This window comes from Micropterus salmoides, unplaced genomic scaffold (assembly GCF_014851395.1).
Source record: "Micropterus salmoides isolate LMB-PRFRI ecotype aquatic unplaced genomic scaffold, ASM1485139v1 Ms_hic_scaffold_20, whole genome shotgun sequence".
In the NCBI taxonomy this organism is placed as follows: Eukaryota; Metazoa; Chordata; class Actinopteri; order Centrarchiformes; family Centrarchidae; genus Micropterus; species Micropterus salmoides.
Genome location: NW_024041151.1, coordinates 17,448,340 through 17,469,667, shown reverse-complemented (window position 1 = coordinate 17,469,667; position 21,328 = coordinate 17,448,340). Strand labels below are relative to the sequence as shown.

General features: G+C 41.0%; 1 pseudogene; it reads right to left on the bottom strand.

The window, feature by feature from the left end:
* Positions 1–1,115: 1,115 nt before the first annotated feature.
* LOC119914169 lies at positions 1,116–20,901 on the bottom strand (annotated as a pseudogene).
* Between the last annotated feature and the right edge of the window lie 427 nt (positions 20,902–21,328).

Here is a 21,328-nt window from a genome sequence, read left to right as displayed (position 1 = left end):
TTGACTTCACCACCACACATAAAACATGGCTTAATAGCAATCACATTTAACAGAAGCATAAAATTCTTCTTAATGGTAACTGTTAAGATTAGTTTATTTGTTAGTCACCACCACTAGCTTAAGAGCTTTAGCCTATATGATGTTAGCACTACATAAATTAGCCTAGCAGCTAACGGACTTTTACTCTCCTCATAGCTTAACAGATTACATGTATTATTCATAATACTCACCGCTGGTGAAGTCACTGCATCTCCCGACACAACACCACGGTTGAATTTTCACCCTGAATGGCGTTTTTGTTGAAACAGCAGCTGCCTCCCTCCCTCTCTCTCTCTCTCTCTCTCTACATCTCTCTCTCTCTCTCTCACATCTCTCTCTCTCTCTCTCTCTCTCACCCCAACCGGTCGAGGCAGATGGCCGCCCACCCTGAGCCATGGTTCTGCTCGAGGTTTCTGCCTCTTAAAAGGAAGTTTTTCCTTGCCTCTGTCGCCTAGTGCTTGCTCTTGGTGGGAACTGTTGGGCTTCTGTAAATAACATCACAGAGTACGGTCTAGACCTGCTCTTTTATGAAAAGCGCTGTGAGATAACTGTTGTTGTGATTTGGCGCTATATAAATAAAATTGAATTTAAAATTGAAATTGAAAACAGCAGAGCAACAGGCAGCTCCGTGTGGGAGCATTTACCGTAAATACTCTAATAGGAGTGCACTCCAGATTTAGCTGCGCCTAACTGCTCTCAGAAACAACAGCTCACTTTCCTGCAGTTCTGTGTACGTATAAGTCGCTAATTGAAAACTCTGGCTGGTAGTGTTTTCAAACAGTTGCTAAACACCTCAGCGCACTGAAGGAAGCCATCTGACTGTATGAAGAGCAGATCGTTGATGTCTGCAGGCAGAGTAGGCCTAGAGCTCTCCCGTCTGACTGGTCCACCAATGGGCAGAAGTTGACCCCCCACAGCCCCTCCTCATTTGCATAATGAGGCAGAAATGCATACAGAAATGTAAAAAGGACAGGCAGAAATAAATACCATGGGTGAAAATAAGGTTAAAAAAATACAAAAATATTAAACACACAAATAAATACATTTAAAAAATAAGTAATTAATAAATAAAGTTGAAGATTATAACGGAGAATAAATAAATAAGGCAATTATTACAAAGGTGAATAAGTAAAGGAACTAATTAAAATATATATATTATATATAATATATATGTAACAACACAATGAAGAATGATTAGACCGATTTTGCAGAATGAAAAACACAGTGGGTAACTAATGATAGTTAATTTGGTGTTGAGAATCTCCCCAAAGATCAAAAGGTTTGGTCCAGTGCTGTTTCACCTGAGTTGGCTGTGCAGGGTCACTCCTTCCAGGTTCACCCTTCGGATGGTGTTGCAAGGGATGATAGGGTTGTTGTCTGAGAACGCTGAAAGGGTCCTTGGTGATAAATTTGAAACCAGTGTTGTCACAGATGATCCTGGATAAGGTGGCAGCGAACAGAGCAGCTCTCTGACTTGGGGTGAAGACACCCGGTTTCTCATACCACAGCCTGATCATTTCAAACAAGAGGAGCAGTAAAAGTGATCAGTATCAACAGGTACTGTATTTGAAATGCATTTATTTTTGAGATTGTGTGATCCGTCTGCAGCTGGCATTTGATATAAATGAAGATAATTGACTATGTCAGGCAAAAATATTTTTAATAAATTTGTGTTACTTGCACTGAACTTTTAGCTATAATTTAAGATTTGTCAGGAGGGGAAGGCAGCAACCAGCTCGAGCTGAATGCAGTAAACAAATGCTAGAAAGACAGTATCAAAACCTCTGTCTACTGCAGGCCACAACCCAGGTAATTAGGGCCCGAACAACGACTGCTGTGAGGTCCCTATTGTGTTTGTCCCCGTTGGACGCATTTTGGCTCGATAGCCCCCCCTAACAATGTCTCAATAGCGCCCCCTAACAATTTTCAAAACCAAAGCCCCCTCCATTTTCTTTGGCCTACATTCACCAAACGTGGTAGGTATATGTATCATCTCCAGACTTAAAAATAAGCCTCTTGGACCAATAACCTAAACCCAACGATTTTCCATTTACACCCTCTGTATTTTAATGAAGTTGTCCTAGGTATATGATAAGATCGACTTCAAATGTGGGCTGTGCTATCCCAAGGTCCTTGCAATGTTAAACTGCGAAGCTTTTTTGATTGATCAAACAGTGTGTCCATGGCGTGGCGTGCAATTTTGATGGTTTGCCATGAAAAAGGAAAAATTGTGTAAATGGGCTAGACATTGTCAGATCTGCCCCAAACGTCACATGTTTGATAAGAGTCCCGCCCTGAAGTCATCTAAATGCAAATATCCAGTGGTAGTGAAAGTGCCACCTACTGGCAACAGGAAGTAACATATTGTATTTGTTGCGGTACTCCTCTAAAGCAGGATAATCCGATTTGGCACAAAACTTTCTCCAAAAAAGCCATAAGACGTAAATGATATAAGGTCGTCAATGTTGTGACTTAATAAAATAATGCGTTGCCATGGCATGAAAGAGGAAGCTGTGAGAGGCTAGGAAGCTTGAAATCTCACACTTTCCACACACAGAATGGATGTGTTTTAATGTCTAATACTGCTCAAGGGCATGTGTGTGGAAAAACCGCTCTATAGCGCCCCCTGCAAGATTTCAAAGGAGCAACCCCAGCTGCCTGTTACACCTAGAGTTACCAAATTTTGTAGGCACGTGTATAATGTCGGGACTAAAAGAAAAGTCTCCTGGAGCGATATGCCAAACCCAACAGGAAGTTGGCCATATTGATTCAAATTTCTTATTTTACCTTGTTTATAGGCTCCATACTTTGAACTCTTCCTAGAGCTTTAACTCGATTGACTTCAAATGTGGGCAGCGTGACCTTAACGGCCTTGCTATGATTTTGATGATTAACCATAAAAGGGAAGTAGCATGTAAATAGACTACACATGTTCAGATCTGTTCCAAATTTCACATCTCAACACCTTAGAGTCTCACCTGTCAATATTCAGTCATAGTGACAGTGCCACCTTAGGACCTAAGCACCTTAGGGACAAAAATCTCCACAGTGAGGAATAGCATAGCAGGTTGACCACATCCATCTCAAAGTTCTACAGTAAAGCCATAATGCTTTAAGGATGTTACATTGTGAAACTTTGAGTTCTTATCAAATGCTGTCGCCCTGGTGAGTAATTACTCGCCATGAAACATGAAGCTGTTTTTTTAAGAGCTGTACCTTTAAACCCACAGAAAGTCAGCCACAGTGGATTGAAGTTTTAACTGACACATCAACCACACATTGTCAGATATATGACAGAACGCACAACGGACACATAGATGCAGCCCACCCCCAATTGAAGTCTTACCACGCGACAGCTATGTGGGTGCGGTACACAACAATGAGCAGGTGGTGTTTGGGCACGCTCATCGCTGCTTGCAACTTTAATATTTATATTGTTTCTAACAATTTGCAGTAGGTTGCAGAGGAGAATAAATATTTTGCTGTTATGCAGACAGAAAGTACCATTTTAAAGCAGTTATAAAAAGCAAGGTTTCAGAGTGTGTTGCAGACTGACACAGTTGTAGCTGCTTGCAGACATTTAGATATTTAGCTGAAGTAGTGCAGGATGTTATGTGTAACAATCACCACAGTAAAGTGATACAACAAAGACTAATTTGGAAACAATGTAAATTCACTTGTTTGCTGGTGTCCTGGTTGGGTAAATTAAGAATCAACAACTAGTTCAAGTCTCCATGTGTGTCTAAATCTGAATTTAAAAGTGCATTCAACTATAGTATAAAAAGTATGTGCATCACGTATTTATTCAAAACAACAACATGTTTTTAATGTAATGTTCTTAAGTATTTAAATTGTGCAATTTAAATCTATTATGTGTAGAATTTTACACTGCCCCCCAATTCCCCTGCAGCCCCCATAAATTCAAACATCTCAGATGACATTTTTCTACAAACAAAATCAAATTATGTCTTCAGAATCTCACACCTACATTACAATTCATAGGCCTACACATTGTGTCCACACACGTACTGACCTGTCACCCAGGCGGATCCTCTGGAACTGTCCTGCGATGATGCAGGCCCCACACGGCCGCCAGGGACTAACGGCTCTGCCACACCTCCCAGCCAGATGTCGATGTTGTCAGGCGTACCATAATAGTGCAGCAGATTGCTAGCCAGTTTAGTGTTATTCAGGACTTGAGCGAGCTCTGCCTGGTTCTTGGGCTGAGACAGGCCACAGAACCTATGCCAGGCCTTGTAGCCTAAAGGAGCAACAAGCAGCAAAGTGAGGTCAATCAATCAAGAAAGGGATGAAACACTGGAAGAAAAAAAATGCTGAAAATCACAGTGAGGGATGTACCAGGCAGGCCATGGTCACTTGACCTCTGCATGTTGAGAGAGCCCAGGTTCTGCCAGATTTTGCACAAACTGGAACAACCTATCCCTTAGGGCAGTCACCAACATGTGATGGTGATCGTTTAGTTTAGCAGGATGGTGGATCAAACCACGGAAGATAGGGTCAACGCCACCTGGAGAGGTAATATAAAAATTAGGGTGACCGTTCAAGACAGTGACTGAAGCTCACTACACTTCTCTCTGTACAGCTCACCCTCATAGATGATTCTCCAGGGGGAGAAGGCGGCCATAAACAAAGGGACATTGGGGAACTGATGGTCCTCCTTGTTGTCTTCATTCAGACGGGGAATAAGTGGCTGGAGGGTCAAGTGGGCGAAGCGGAAAGCTGCTATTGCAAAGATGTTGGCGATGCTGGGGTCGACGTTGGGATCGTAACCAGGGTAAGGGCCAAGCTTTGTATGTACCACGTCTGTACCCAAAATGTGTGGCAGATAGTCCCTGACCATGAACACCTGAGAGAGACAGGGAGATTTACAATCAGTAAATTGAGTGGATTATATGGCACCTGCTTTGGAGATGTAAATACAGAATTATAAATCCTGGCTCTCAGGTTTAGCTACCTGCAAGTAAGCACCCATGATCTTGCGGGCCTCTTGATAGAGGGTCTCGCTTTCCCACTGTGGGTTTATAGTTAGTAGTTAGTAGTTAGATAGTTTAGTTAATATCTTTTAATGTAAATGTTAGTAAATCAATAAAGGGTCCTGGTTTTATCACTTTCTAACAAGTCATCTAGCTGATTGGTAGCATTCCTATTTTAAATTATTAAAATAGGAATGTTAAATCATACTCTCATTTCTGTTAACCACCAGCATCCATTTGTTGATGCGTAGTAAGAGCTATACTTGTTGATAGATACATAACACTTAAAATGTCAGCTACTATAAAGACACTTAACACATGTTAAGGTCTAAAATTCTGATTATTGGATTTTAAACTTTCACAGAACACCTGATTAATAAAGTGTTACCAGATAATTTAGACAGACAGCAGGTTAGAGCAGGATATACAACAGTTTTTCACAAACAAAAATTTTCTACTACCGATCTATGAAGCATTAAAAAATTATTAATTTACTTTCTTAAATAATTTTTTTCCCAGTGTGTGGCATTATTTGCAAAGGCAATTTGATATGAACAAAGAGCTTTCATACAGAAGAATGAATGTTTGAATGGCAACTCTGTTCAATAGGTTTAACATTTAGCATGTTCACAAAAGCATTACAAAATATTTGGTAGTGTCAGGTTGGTAACTGTATTATTTTAGATGTTTGAGGAACATCTTTTGTTCATGTACATTTCATTAAAAAAACCTAATCTAATCTTGAGACATACTGTATGTACAGGACTCACTATAAAATACTTCATTACATTACAAATGTTTCTATAAATAAATTGCACCAAAAAGAATGTATCTCAACTTTAACTACCCTTGCCTGCTCATGATTGTTGAACACCGATGCGTCTTTCCCATTTGGTTGTGTGACTTAGCCAAACTCTGATCTGAAGTTATGTGTCAGGATTTGTGGTGTGGAGAAGGTAGGAGGACACAAACACAGGACACAGAGCGGAGCAGGTACAGTTCAAAAGGTTTAATGGAACAAACTGAGGGCGAGCACACTTACTTACAGGGTGGCTGAGCAGAGGGAATCAAAATAACAGTCCAAGAAAACAAAGGTGATCCAACAGAAAAATCCAGAAACTGGTGTGTGATCCGAAATCCAAAGAACTGGCGGGGAACAGGCAGGAAACAAGCAAGACGAGACAAAGCAGGCTACAACCATACAACAGGGGACAGAGCATAAACATGCAACACTGCAATAACCAGACAAAGACTGAGGGAAAGAAGCAAGGATATGTACACAGGGTTAACGAGCTGGGAGGAGGGACACAGGTGAGGGACATAAGGCTAACGAGACACAGGCAGGCAGGGAGAGTGCAGGGGAAAACAGACTGACCTGCAGAGGGATTACTGGGGTAACAGACACAACACAGATTACTGAACACTAAACACAGGCCATATCACAAGATGTAACGGATCAGATAAGATGCTTGCCTTTGGTGTGGGAGACCTGGGTTCAATTCCCACAGTGAGACATCCACCATTGTGTCCCTGAGCAAGACACTTAACCCCTAGTTGCTCCAGAGGCATGCGACCTCTGACATGTATAGCAATTGTAAGTCACTTTTTGATAAAAGCGTCAGCTAAATGTAACACTGATTCCCTTTGCTACCCTTTTTGATCTGGATGAAAGTTTTAGGAAGATTTTTCATCTTTGATGGGTTATTGGGTAGGTTTGTTTCCTGATGAATAAGCAGTGGTCAATGATAAAGAATTGTTCAAATACTGGTAATTACGCCATTAACACACAGAATTTGCTGAAGTAAAATGTTCACACTTATCAGGCCTGAACTGAAAGAAAATTGCTTCAGTGTTTGTGGAATAAATTCCTCTGTGGATAATTGGATTATTGCAAAAATAAGAGTAGTAGATATACAAAAAGTACTACTGGACATAAAACAGATGTTTATATATAGTCAGGTTGATATGAATATCATTTACCAGCAGATTTAATTTGGTGTGGGTTGTGTTTGGGGTGGTGGCTTGTTCCTTATTTTGTATCAGTGCACTAATCTCATGTGTTTTGTTATTTCTACAGGTGTTTTTAAAAACAAAGACTAGATACATGTGCCTGGAATTATGGGAAAAATGTTACAACTCAGCCTCCACCCTACAGTATATTACTCTCATTGACCAAGGAGATGCTCCAGTAAGCTTGTCCACATGTTTTAAATGTTCCTAAAAGGTTACTTTTTCACCTCTGGCCTTCCAACATCTTCCAAAATGTATTCGAACATCACAGGCACACAGAAGTTTCGTGACCGTCAGACATATGTGTTGATTATGTGAAAAAACACATGCAGTGGAGATTAGATTGAGAAGTGATTCAATTTAATTTTAATTTTATCTTTGGTGTAGCCTACATGTGGTGGTGATTGTTGTCCTCAGCTCAGTCTAAAACAGCATAGACAAAAAGGCATTTCTTGTAGGTGCATTACATTTGGCAAAGAAAAGCACATAGTTGACCTTGAGCTAGCAGAGATCGAAAGACCGGAGGAAGCAGGCAGAATGCCAAAGTAGTTTGCACAGGCTAAGATAATACAAATAAAAAAGTCTTGGCATAGAAGAAAGTGAAAATGGAACAAAAATGCTTTCATGGATTCCCGCCTACTATCATTTCATTTAAACAAGGTAATAAGGCAATTTTATAAGGAGACCACATTCTTGTTCACACAATGGAATTCGTTTTCTCAGGGGGAGACAGACAGATTCTGGATTATTCCTTTTTTGGTATAAAATAATTAAACCAACGCTGGCTGGTTCACTACAAGGACATAAAACTTTGTTCAGAGGATGTTTGTTGGGTTATTTCCAGGTAGGGCTGGGCGATAAAATTTTATATCATTCGATATCAATATTACGATAAATGTCAAATCATTATTTCTTTCAAGTTTAAAGGGGCATTATGTAGTTTTCAGAGGCACGGTTCTAAGATTGCAACCAGGTGTGCTCAAACCCGTGCTCGCTTGAACTCCTAAATCCAAAACCACCACTTTCACACAGAAATACCACAATAAACGCAGGAACACCAGCATGCAGGCTGTGGCTTTTCTCCAGACATGTTCAGGCTCTGTTACTTCAACATTCCCGTCTCAGAGGCAGCTCAACGGCGCCATACCTTTAATTAATCCATGCTCGTTACATGATAATGTTACATTTACTGCATTTAGCCAACGTGCTACATCGTTAGCTCGCCTGCTGCTTTTCAGTAAACATCTTTACTGTGAGTCCGTCACGGAGGCTCACCGATGTCAGCACAGCTACGTGTATTGGATGATAATGAAACTGTTCGTGAGCTGGAATGGATATAATGATATTGTGTCACACTTTATAACAGTTAGAACCCAGTAAGTAAATTTACTGTAAATAGTGATAGTAGATGTTCTTCCTGTGTTGTTGTGACCATTTTGTTGCAGTGTTTTATGTTATGTGGGTCACATTAGTTACAGTGATGGGGAGCTGGAGAAGCGGCGTACCTGAGTATTGGTAAAACCACAATAAACCTAAGCTGAGCGTTACAAAGCTAACAGCGGCAGGTCTAAGCTACTGTAGCATTAGCTGGCTGCATCACTATAGGCTAACGTTAGTAAACAAAATTGCTCCACATTTGCTTTTTACCGTTAATCCTTTTTTGCAGGCTAAATCAGTGGATACAGGATAGTAACATGGTCTCGACATCATCTGAACCTGTTTGGTCTGAGGGGCTTCAGCACATAAACCTTTATTGTTTTGTATCCTTACGTGGAGCCTGTGTTTTGCTGTGAGCTGGTTGTTTTATGGTGTTAGTGGACTGCATGTCGTTAGCTGCCGTGTTGTCGCTATAGTCTGAGAGAGGCTCGGGAGCGTGCACAGGGCTGAATCCAATTCTGAGTCCCCAAATTAAAAGCAGAATAGTGGCTGATGCAAGCAATGGAGAAAACAGGCGTGTGCTTAATTTATAAGAGTTTTCAGCCCACTGACATTAAGGCATTGAAAATTTGATTTGAAACTTACATAGTCCCTTTAAAGGCTGATTTTTGCTCCTGAATGAAAGCTGAAGAAATCGAATTGTAAAGTAGGAGGGGTTCAAAAGGGTACATTTGCTATTGTCATTGGGCGCATCGGTCAGAATGCGTAGAAGGAAGCCAGGAAACTTTGAATATCCTCTCAATATCCTCTGAAAAACGTTTCACATGATTTTGAAGGGCATAAGGGGCTTAACAAGGGCTGCATGTGGTGCCAAAGGGAAGGACCTGACATTGGTACAGTGAAGGTAGAACACTTTTGTTCATTTGGGGACTGCAGATGTAAATTAGCCTAAGGCTAACTCTGGTGTAATGCATCAAATGTTTACATTTATATTAATTGCACATGGTCCCTTCTAAATAAGAAATCAAATCAATCTTGCCGCATAGGAACCGGAGAAGGGGCTTGTCTTGAGGCAGGAGACCGATCTGGTGAGACATAACTTTAATGTCACCACTTATTGCTACAGCATGTTGCCAGAAGCGTAGCAACAAGCCAAGGAGTGATGGCCCGAGGATTGGTCCTGGTAACAGATACTTAGAGATATTTTCCATGGAAAGCAAATGAGCAGTCAAATACAATGCGATCTTTGCTGTTATGAGTCACCATATGATGAGGAATGTACCAAGCTTCTTTGGTGCCGTAAACCTCAGGGGTCTGTTTAGCCACGTAGCCAGCTTGCTCCAGTTTCGATATCTGATCACCGTAAGAGTTTGCTTTCTCTGGATCTTTGGCCAACCGGGATTCAGTGCTACGGAGTCGTGACATCACTGCAGATTGAGGAATGTTCAGAAGAGGAGAATTTGCTAGCCTGAGAAGTGGAGTGGCATAGCGGTTAACACCACTGACTTGAATTCTTTGTTCCCTGTTCAAGAAGATCCATGGCTTGTTGGTCTTGCCTTGATCTGATGATAGTTGTCTCACTGCGTGCAGGTAGAGTGTTGAGTTTCCAGAGTTTTTCCACATTGTAGTGCATGTAAACAGACACTGGACAGGCTGTGAGGATTTCTGAGACTGAAAGTCTCTGATGGGGCCTTGGAGTGTCCATCCTAGGTGGGTTTTGACTGCTACAGGTGATCCAGAAGGGCCCAGTCTGACCAGAGCAAGGGGAGTGATGAAGTGGATATGATCTGAGCCTATGAGCAGTAGTGGTGATGCCCTTTTAATGGATGGTAATGGGATGCCTGTGTGTGGTCAAGGCATGATTGATTGTGAAAGTCTTCTCAGGGTGTGGGACAAGAGAGATCTGAAAACTAACAGATGAGCCATGAAGAGTTTCAACATCTTGGCGGACAGTTTTGAGTGACAGTTTTTCAGCTCTTCCATCCAAACAGAGCTTATGAGCAGCAGAATGGTACGTTGAGAACCATCATCAAGTACTGCATATGTTTCTAAGTTTTTTTTTTGCCATTGCGGAGAGGTACCTTTACCACTTTCAGGAGTACACTATTGCAGTCACTGTCGGTCAAGATACGTCGTCACAGCAAGACCAGTATGATTGTTAGATCTTTGATTTACCTCACAGTATTCACAGATGTCTTCCTTTACAGGTGGCACAGGATTTCTTGAGGTCACACTTTGCAGCTTGATGGGTCCAAGCGCAGCGCCAGCAACGTTTGTTGTCCAGTTTAGCTTCTGATCCTTTGTCATATCTGTAAATTCAGGATATTTGCTGATATGATGTTCAGGTGATCTGCAGTATGCACAGGTTGCTCTGGACTCAGGTGACATAGGATAAAACTAAAGAGTAAATTAAACTTCTCTTACCAGAATTGCCGCTCCATGTGGAAGTGAAAGAGTGAGTGAAAGGGAGTGCAGTCCTTAAATAGTGTGAACAGGTGAACCCAATCAACTCAATTAGGAGGAAAGAAAGGTGGAAGTGGGAGCCAATCAGTGATAAGAACAGGAACTAAAGGAAGTGAGGTAAAGGAAGTGAACAAAATAAAGATAAATTGAGGATCTTCACTACACTAATGATTAATTATGGTTTTAAACAATGCTTTGTGGTCGGAACAACAACACTTGATGCCAAACAGTGGATCACTTAACAAATCTGAAGTAGAACATTCTTACAAAAATGTGGTACTAGAAAATGTTCCTATGGTATTCATGTGGTACGACTTTACAGTACCACAGGTAAAGCAAATTCTGTGGTAGTGTATCACAGAACCTGTGGTAATATACCATAGATCTACCACACATTTACCACAAATTATATGTCCTATGGTACTATACCATACATTTATCACACTGTACATGTCCTATGGTACTATACCATACATTTACCACACAGTACATGTCCTATGGTACTATACCATACATTTACCACACAGTACATGTCCTATGGTACTATACCATACATTTACCACACAGTACATGTCCTGTGTGGTATAGTACCAAAGAAAAGGATCAATGCTTCTGAGTAAATATTTATAGCTCAATTGTAAGTTTTTTATTTTATTTTAGAGAACATATAACAGTGTAAATATCAGGGTAACATGTACACAGTAAAGAAAAAATGCAAGACAAGAAGACAAAACACAAAAAAATACTAGAGTAAAGCAAATTCAAAATACTGTATCATCTGTACATAAGACATTTGTCAAATACAAAATTAGTCTTAAAAGCATTTGTATTCTTAATGTCAGCCCGCCCATTTCTTCTTGTGAATGTGGAATTTCCGAAATAATAAAACTAACTTTACAAAATATAATGTAAGGCACCTTCTTCCTACTCATTACTTTACAACTACAAAACATAATACATAAACATGTCTATATCCTGAAATTGAATTGTTTTTAAAGTTTTCCTTCTCATATAATAATAAACATCCAACTAAAATATTTTACTATATAGATACTGGGAGAAATGCCTAAATGTCAAATAATTGCTGCAAAATATATCTCCTCATGCCGCGAGCTGAGGACAACCAGTGGAAACTGCTTGATATTTTAGTAATTGTTTTGTTTTTAAATGTCACATTTGAAACAGATTTTTATTTATTTATTTTATTACTTAAAAATGCGAGATTTGATATGGGCCTATAATTGCTCATTAGTGAACTGTCTAGATTGCTCTTTTTTAAGAGTGGCTTAATAACGGCAGTTTGCAGGGCCTGTGGGAAAAAACCTGAGAGGAGAGACATGTAGACAATTTGTAGTAAATCTGAGGCCATGCATTTAGACACATTTTTGAAAACCCTGTTGGCAGAATATCAAGGCAGCATGAGGAGGATTTCAGATGTTGTATTATGTCCTCCAGGTTTTTATGGTTAATAGAATCAAATTGTCTCATGCTATATGAATTGTTTTTAAGTGGACACAGGGACAAGACATATCCTGTTACTGACATGGAGGCACTGATTGCTTGTCTAATTGTTTGAATTTTGTCTTTGAAGAAGGAAGCAAATTCATTGCAGGCCCTGGTGGATAGAAGTTCAGAGGCTACAGACACAGGAGGGTTGGTTAGCCTGTCGACAGTAGCAAACAGGGCACGTGCATTATTAGTGTTTTTGGTGATGATGTCAGAGAAGAAGGACCGCCTTGCATTTCTCAGCTCTAAATTATAAATGTGAAGTCTCTCTTTATAGATGTCACAATGAACCTGGAGATTTGTTTTCCGCCACCTGCGTTCAGCTTTTCGACACTCTCTTTTTTGAGTTCTAACCAGCGTGGCATTTCTCCATGGAGATCTTCTCTTACCAGAGACCACCTTCACCTTGGCTGGTGCAATGGCCTCAATAACATTTGTAATTTTAGAACTGAAATTATCTACAAGCTCATTGACTGAGACCTGTGAGAGGGCGGGTGTTGAGGAGAAAGCCTCAATAAATTTTTCACTAGTGTTTTCAGTGATATGCTGTTTTGTGATCTCTGTTTTAACATTTGTGTGCACGCAGATAGCACTCTCAAAGAAAACACAGGAATGATCAGAGAGAGCAACATCAGTCACCACAACCGTGGAACTGTCCAGACCCTTGGAGATGACCAAGTCCAAAGTGTGCCCCTTATTGTGCGTGGGCCTTCTCACGTGTTGTGTGACAGTCCATAATTATCAAGAACACAAAACAGTTCTTTAGTCCCTCTTTCCTGGGGGTTGTCAACATGGATGTTAAAATCACCAACAATAACTACACAGTCAAAGTCAAACACCCAAAGATCATCGCAGGCTACTTTATGGATGCTGTGATCAATGGGCTCCCCGCTTCTAAACACACGATCAGCAACTTGATTGTTCAGACTATTTCCCTGGCCTATCAGGTGCGCGGGTTACCTTCACCTATGGCCGTAAGGGCGCACTCTACTCGAGGCATGGCGGCCTCTAGGGCCCTCGTAGAGGATTTGCTCCAGGATTTGTGTGAGGCAGCTGGCTGGGCCACTCCTCACACTTTCATCTGGTTTTACAGTCTGGACCTTCCTTCTGCACCCGGCACCCGTGCGCTCTCCTCTTAGTCGTGCCTACGGGTTACTGAACGCTGGGGGGCAGGCGGAGGCTTCAGCGTGGAATAGTGGGTATTCTCGTTCCCATAGCGTCGGTCCGCCACACCTCGCCCTGCCTGGAGTGCCTTGCTTCATAGCAAAGAGCTAATGTGTCCGGTGTGCCGGCGTGCTTATATACGCCTCCAGTTACGCCGTCACAAGCTACCGTTCTAGCAACGCCAACAGGATTGGAGTAGTTTCATTCATGATTTCAGCCCTGCTACGCCCAGAGGCGTTCCCATAGTGTCGTCACCGACGCAGTGTCTCGTTCCCCTTCTCGGGGAACAAGGGTTACATACGTAACCCGAGACGTTCTATACCCCACCACGGAGCCATAAACATCGACTCTTAACCTGCCCCTCCTTCTCACGCAGATATGCAAAACTGATAAGAAAGGCAGACGCTAGAGAAGGACGCTGCCCCGAAATTCCTTTGTTTGGACAAATTAATATTCTCCTTATAAACTTGCCTATTACCTTGTTTAGTTAAAGAATCTTTAAGTTACTTAGTAGGTCTCTCCACTTCGATTTCAGTAGTTATATTACCATGTTGTTTTTGTTGTTGAAAAGAAGAATCCATAAATAAGTTAATTTTGCAGTGCTCTTTAATTTACAGCAATGATCACTGACATTCCTTTAAATCGTGTTTTAACTAATGCTTTGTTCCAGCACCTTTATATACTCTCTTAGAAATGATATTGTTACACTGGGCGTGTCTGTTCTGCTTTGGTCATTTAGTTTTCAATCAGTCATGTTATTTGTAGTCTTGTTAGTATCTGTCTTATAGTATGTTGAGTTTTGGGTTCTGTCCTTTCTATTGCTCGGTGTCCAGTATCTGTTATATAGTTAGTCTGTGTTTTGAGTTTCAGTTATTTCTTGTGTCCAGTTACTTTGTGTGCTTGTGCTGGTTGGTCTGTTACTATCTGTGAGTCTGGTTGTGGGGTTATGATCCGTTTAGTTCATTATGACTTTGATCTTTCTGTTTTAGTTTCCATGTAGCCTTGTTTATTATTTCATTCATCCGCATCTTTAAGTTTACTTTGTATGTGTCTTGTATTTTAGGATTAGCTCTGTGTCTTAGCTCCTCGTTCTGTGTCTCGGTTCATGTGTTAGTGTTTACTTTTGGTCTGTGTACCTCTGTGTAATGTTGCCCTTGTCTGCTCTGTGTTCTCTTTAATCTCAGCTTCAGTCTGTTTTTCATTGTTGGTTGTAGTTCTTGGTGATCTGTCTGCTTGTGTCTTTATTAGTTTATATTTATTCCTCTGATCTGCTGTGTGTTCAGTAACCTGTGTCATGTCTGTTCCCTCCAGTTCTCCCCTCTGCTCTCTCCCTGGCTTGTGTGTGTGTGTGTGTGTGTGTGTGTGTGTGTTTGTGTGTGTGTGTGTGTGTGTGTGTGTGTGTGTGTGTGTGTGTGTGTGTGTGTGTGTGTGTGTGTGTGTATATACCTAGTGTTTCTGTCTAGTCCTTGTCCGGTCATTGCGGTGTTTTGTGGTGTGTTCCAGTGTTCTGCAGTATGTTGTCCTGTTTGCTTGCCTTGCTCGTCTTGTCACCCTGTTTTTTTGGATTTTGGATTTCTGCTGGATTACCTCCTGAAATCCTGAAAATGTGTTTAACTGGTAACCATTCTAATCGTTACAATGATTACTTAAGAGTTTCCTTTTATCAAATGCTTAAAACTAAGAATGGTATAACTGTTTGACATTTGAGGTTTGATTGTGGGAAAGTATTTGATTAAAATACGTGCAAATAAACATATTAGAGTTAAAACACAGTCTCAGAGGAGACCAGAAGCCCTCCTCCTGGGATACGTCCAAAGACAGGCCTACCAGGGGAAGCAAGAAGTTGTTGATCCTTTTTTTTCTGAAGCCTTTTGGCTGGGAGATGCCGTCATCATATTCAGGAGTTAGCCAACGGGTGAATGGGGTGTTGGAGGCACCAAGGCGAGGGTTATTTCTAAAAACAAACAAGAGATGTCCATGTTTGGAAACGCTGCTTTAACAATCCCAGGGAAGTGTACACATCCTCTGTGGCCTAAGATGTTTAGGTGTATTTCAAAAGCATTTCCTCTGAATGTAAGCACCACTCAAGGTCACAGACCCTGTTTCCAACACAGATTGCTTTTTAGAAAAAAAAACATACAATTATCTTCCCCCTACAAATATGTGGGACACTGTTATTTTGGAAAGCAAGAAGTCAAAATAGGCAACAAATTCTATTCTTTTCACCACCAATGAATTTTGGCACTCCACTCTCCATTTGCTTGAGTCCATTTTGGTGTCATCCTCATATGTTTGATTCCATCATTTTCACAATATTCCCTGACCAAGTCAGAGTTGAACTGCGGTCCGTTGTCTGATTTGCAGGTGACTGATAGTTTATGTCTGCTGAAGATTGACTCAAGACTGTCAATGGCGTTTTCTGTAATTGTAGAGGTCAGAAGATCATACTCATAATAGCAACTGCAATAATCTACTACTACCAGTATGTAGTGATTGGTCAGCAGTGGTTTTAGCAAATCTATGGCGAGATCCTGCCAGGGACCGTCAGGTAGTGGTGTGGTTCTCAATGGTTCTGGTGGGTCAGGTCTGGCTACAATTTGACCTCCATGACACGCCTGTTCCGTCAGTGTTACTGTCGGTTTGAGCCGTGTATGAATGGCTCAGTGTATGGCTGATGTAGTGTAAAAACGCTTTGAGTGGTCGAAGAGACTAGAAAGGCGCTATACAAGTACGGAGCATTTACATTCATAAACACATCCTGATGTTCTTGTCAGGTTTTGGGAGTACCACCACTGGGTTTACCCAGATGGGGCCATGTCCACATCTACAATGTCCATGTCGATCAGTTCCTTGATCTTCTTCTCAACCGCCTCCCAGAGGTTGTATGGTATTCGTCTGAGAGACAGGTTTTACCTTTGGGTCAATGTATTGTAATTATCTGCCTGTTGTTCAATTTTCCCACTCCCTTGAACACATCTGGATATTGCTGCTGGGAGCGTATGTTTAATGTCTTTAACAACTGAGACATTTTCACCTATTTTCAATACCCCCAGCTTCATGGTTGACTTTTCCCCCCAGGAGTGGTTCACCATTGCCTTTAATCAAAATCAACTCCGCCTGATCACCAATTTTGATTTCACACTTGAATGGCCGCCTGCTGCTTTCAGTATCTTTATTATCTGTGTATCTTTCACCGGAGGCTTAGCAATCTCTGCACAGCAACATGTATTGGATGATAATGAAACGGTTAGTGAGCTGGACTGAATATTATAATGACATTGTGTCACAATTTATAACAGTTAGACCGCAGTAAGTAACTTTACTGTAACTAGTGATAGTGGATGGCTCTTCCTCTGTGTTGTTGTGACCGTTTTGTTGCAGTTGTGGTGTATAACATATGTGCATTTGACCATTACAGTTTAAAATAATACTCTAGCAGCTGGAGAGAGGCACAGTGAACTCTTAAGGGGGAGTAATGATTGATGGGTGTGCAAAGAGTGAACCCTCCTATGGAATTTGACCTATCCTATTATTGACTTATCCTACAGCACTGTGCCCTTCTATGGTATTTAGCAGATACCTAAACATGTCCTATATAAGCTGTGTTCAATGTACAGAGAGACAGAGTGGCCATCGGGCTGGGTCACTCTCCAAGCTGCTGCAGAGCTTGTAATTGATGCTGAATTCCTTGATGTAACAAACTTTTATAATCAAGAACAGTGTCAAGCGGATTTCTTCTCAACACATCATCGCAGCATTATTGTTCGGACACCACACAGTGTTTTATGTTATGTGGGTCACGTTAGTTACAGCGACAGAGAGCTGGAGAAGCTGTCCACCTGAGTATTGGTAATACCACAATAAACATAAACTGAACATTACGAAGCAAACAACGGCAGGTCCGAGCTACTGTAGCGTTAGCTAGCTGCTCCTGGCTGCATCACTATAGCCTAACGTTAGTAAACAGATCGCTCCACATTTGCTTTTTGCCGTTACATCCTTTCTTGCAGGCTAAATCAATAGTGGCACACAGTATAGTAATATGGGTGCCGTTAACGCCACCCATATTACTATCCTGTGTACCAATTAATGTGGAAAGCGATATAACTTTGCACCAGATAACATTAGCAACTGCTCGGCGTTAGCTGGTGAGCTAACGTGACTTTATCTTGTGTTTCTCCACCTTTACTAATATTCACTTTGTTCTTACTCGACCTCATCTGAACCTGTTTGGTCTGATGGGCTTCAGCACATAAACCTTTATTGTTGTTTTTTATCCTTACGTGGAGCCTGTGTTTTGCTTTGAGCTGGTTGTTTTATGGTGTTAGTGGAGAGCATGTCGTTAGCTGCCGTGTTGTCGCTGTAGTCAGAAAGAGACTCAGGAGCGCACACAGGGCTGAATCCGACCCGGAGACCTCACATTAAAAGCACAATAGTGGCTGATGCAAGCAACAGAGAAAACAGGCGTGTGCTTCATTTCTGAGAGAGGTGTGAGCCCATTGACAATAAAATGAAAATTTGATTTATTCAAATCAAAAACTTACATATAGCCCCTTTAACTGGCAGTGACTGGATGAGTATGGGTACAAACTTCTCTGTTCTTTTGGCACATTTGAATAACACTTTATCTGTTGTGTGTTCAGCCTGCCCCATACATTTTCTCCCACCACATTACTTGTAGGACCTTAATCTACTAACATTTTCAAGTCTACTCCACCCACACAAAATTTAAGTCTCTTTGACATTTCATCCTCTTTTAAAATAAATGCAAACTCTTTTTGGTCTATTTCAACACTGTTCATATTTTGTGCAACACATTTTTGAGAAGTGGTCTTTTTCATTACACTTATGTCTATCCATGTGCATGGCATTGTGGATCTTTTCCCATATGATCAGTGTCACATCTGTAACATTTCCTCTCGATTTTATCATCATCTTTACATCTAATCTTTCCTCTTGTTTTCATGTCCTTCCGTCCTTTTTGTGTGACATGATGAACAGTCTCTGTCTCCCTCTGTTGGCCATTCAGAGACATAGCCGCCATCTGCTCCTTCATGCTTTCACACTGCAAGGCTAGTTCCAGTGTGTGGGCTAGCGTTAATCCATGCCCTTCCTCTAGTAATTTTCTGTGCACATAATGTGATGTACACAGTCTCACCTTGTTTCTGACACAACTTGTGAAACGTCTGGTGGCCAAACACAGTATTGACTCTGGGAACCAAGTATGCATTCAGTGCCCCCACCGCAGCTGTGTAGTCCGTTGCTTCTCCAGTGTCCGGTAAAGTTGAAAATATATCCTGAACATCTGGTTCATCAAGGTACAAAAGTAGAGCCCGTCTTTTGTGACATCTGTTGTGTCATCATTAATAATTAGTCCTTTTCCATCCGTATATAACTCAAAAACGATGTCAGCCACCACGCCCATCTGGGTCCCAGCGTAGCTGGGTCTGTATAACATGCGAACGGCTGAAGTCCCGACTTTCCCATGCTAACGTCTTTTTTTTCTTTCTCTCTTTCTTTCAAATGTCTACCGTCCTCTTCGCCATTGTAGTGTACCTAACTTAATACTGAATTAGCTGGTACATTCTGAATTTAATCTCCACATGGAGCTTCTGCGTTTACTTGCTTTATTGCCCGAACACAGGTTATTACAACCATATCTTCCCGCTATCTCTCCCGTTACTTCCTGTTTCACTAGACACATGACATCTCTAAACCAATACATGACACTAGCCAATCAGAAGCAGAGTAGGGCGGGTCGTAGAAGCCGGTAAACATTGCTTCAGTTCAGCTGTATATGTTCCCCTTACTAGCCCAGCAACATGGACTTGAGCAAGAGTTTCAGAGTGGTGAGTTATTAATTTGTAACAAATGTATCTTTCATCCAGAAAGTTTTAACTGAGGTCTATTTCTACATCACAGTAACAGCTTTATGTCCATTGATTGCCTGGAGGGTAGCTAATGTTTGAAAAAAGGACATCAGTTTGATGTGTCTTTAAAAAGTGTTTGCATGTCGGTTTTTCATGTCCAAGAAGGTCAACCGTAAAAAAAACCAACTGTTACTTAAATTTAAAAATTAGTTTTTCAAACAATATCTTATCACACTTGAATGTTTCTCTTACAGGTTGTTGCAGACGCTGGTGATTGTGCGATACTTGTTAAGGTTTGGTGTGGTGCTGCAATGTGGAGATCTGACTCGAGCCTCACATCCTGTTATAGCGGAAAGCGTTTGCAGGTCGACATCAGAGAGCAAATCTGAAAAAATTTGAAAGACACATCTCATGGAATTTCGAAACCTCTGAGAAAAGTAGGCACAGAAACAATGCAACACACTGTGTGTGTCTGTGGGTGCTGCAGGTCAAACCTGTTGCGTTGAGTGAGCGTTTGTGCACATGATGAACCCTCTCTTGCAGCAGACGGAGGGTTTGTGCCATGTAGTCTGCAGATCTCACAGCTGAGCGTGTGTCACCGCGAGGCTGATTCAGGAGACGAACAGCATCATGAGGACTCACCACCTCCTTGCGGACTCGTTTCAGACTCCTGGAAGAGAAGAAGTCACACAGGCGACCAGTGAAGTCCAATTTGTGGTCTTTTTGGAGGTTCTGTAACTTTAAAAAAAAATTATTACTGAGTGACAGATTTACTGTAATGAATGGCTTGCCTGGCAAAGAAATAGCTTAACTAATAAAATGAACTCACTCTTCTCTGGAGTACTTGTAGGCATCATCCACAATTTTCTTTGCCTCCTGAAAGCAGCTTTGAAGGAGAGGACTGCCGAGATATTCTCCTGCAAAGAAACAACACATTTATTATATTGTTCACCAAAGGTGACAAAATTGATTTTAAACTTGACCAGTGATGTGACAGACAAATTCAGATAAAAAAAGAGAATCAGAAATGTGTCCACAATATGAAGGATGCAGTGTACCTGCTGTTTTGGAGTGAGCATGCACCAGGCACACACCCAACACAAGGACAGAGAAAAGCATCTCTGAAACACATAAACAAAAGTCAGTAGGCTATAAAAACTACATTTATTCTGTCTGTTAAAAAGCACCATGTAACATAAAAAATACGTGAACATCCAAACAAAAATACAAATGAAACAAAATCTGCTGTCGATACCTGTATGTGAGGGTATTCCCGTGAAGATTTCAGATGCTCTTGCAGAACTGGAGTTACCGGTGTTGTGTCTAATATTATCACCTGCTTGCCTTGCCCCTGGGGTTGTCCAGGTGCATCTGTAGAGCAGTTTATTCGTCCTCCTCTCTCTGCTGAAGGAAATATTTTATTTTTATCAGCAGTGCTTGAGTGCTCAGGTGCCTTTCATGCAGCCGTTTTGTCAAACTGGAATAAATATTACACTATTAGTAAGTTATTTTGTAGCCTATATAACATTGCCTGCTATTATCTGAAATTATAATGAATGCACAAATAGTAGCTGGGTGATTCTCTGAATCCAGTGACCTTCAAGTCCTCCAAACTTACTTTAAAGATTTTCAATTAAAGTAAATCACAAAATGCAGTTTAAAGCCATCAATGAATAGAATCAGGTGTCTTTGCATTATAATGCAACACAAATTATTATTATTTTGTCTAAGTAGTAGACAATAAACACATTTGTATGTCCTCACTAACCATCATTACATTTTCACTGAATATCAAATGAAAATGTTGCTGCTAATATAATCGCGTTTGTATACTTTAACAAAATCTATATACATATATAAAAAGACATGAATTATTATTAAATTACAATATTGAAACACGTCCCC